A 578-nucleotide genomic window follows, 5' to 3' on the forward strand; every position below is an offset into this window, starting at 1 on the left:
TTTGGGGACAAAAAGGGAGGTTTGGGGATAAGAAGGGGGAGTTTGGGAATAAGAAAGGAGATTTGGGGACAAGAAGGGAGGTTTGGGGATAAGAAGGGGGTTGGGAACAAAGAGGGAGGTTTGGGACAAGCAGCCCCCCGGGGCAGCCCCAGGACTCACCCGAGGGTGGCTCTGTGGGGCTGTGGAAGGGCAGTGGAACCCCCTGCAAAAAAAACCCAAAATCAGGGCCCCCAAATCTTCCTTTTCCAGCCCCAACCCCCCCCGGGCCCCCCGGGGTCACCTCGTAGAGTTTGGACACCACGATCCGGCTGCCGGAGCTGTTGGAGCCCTCCAGGGCCAACACCTGGAAAAACGGGATCAGGGGGAAAATGGGATCAGGGAGGGGAAAGGGGGATCAGGGATAGGAAAAATGGGAACAGGGATAGAAAAGAAAGAGAGTATTAGAGTGGGAAAAATGGAATCAGGGACAGGGAAAATGGGATAAGGAAAAAGGGGGAAAAATGGGATCAGGGACAAGAGAAAAATGGGATAAGGGAAAAGGGGGGAAATGGGATCAGGGACAAGGGGAAAAATGGGAT

General features: G+C 54.3%; 1 long non-coding RNA gene across 1 annotated transcript in view; it reads right to left on the reverse strand.

The window, feature by feature from the left end:
• Positions 1–158: 158 nt before the first annotated feature.
• The window catches only part of LOC113980663, a 1,869-nt gene continuing 1,449 nt past the window's right edge, over positions 159–578 (reverse strand). The window contains exons 3-4 of the long non-coding RNA XR_003538192.1: positions 281–343; positions 159–202 (exon numbers count right to left, since the gene is read on the reverse strand). This is a non-coding gene — a long non-coding RNA (uncharacterized LOC113980663). The remainder of the gene's footprint in view (positions 203–280; positions 344–578) is intronic.

The sequence above is a fragment of the Neopelma chrysocephalum genome, unplaced genomic scaffold (assembly GCF_003984885.1).
Source record: "Neopelma chrysocephalum unplaced genomic scaffold, ASM398488v2 Primary Assembly neopelma1_94925, whole genome shotgun sequence".
NCBI classification, from domain to species: domain Eukaryota; kingdom Metazoa; phylum Chordata; class Aves; order Passeriformes; family Pipridae; genus Neopelma; species Neopelma chrysocephalum.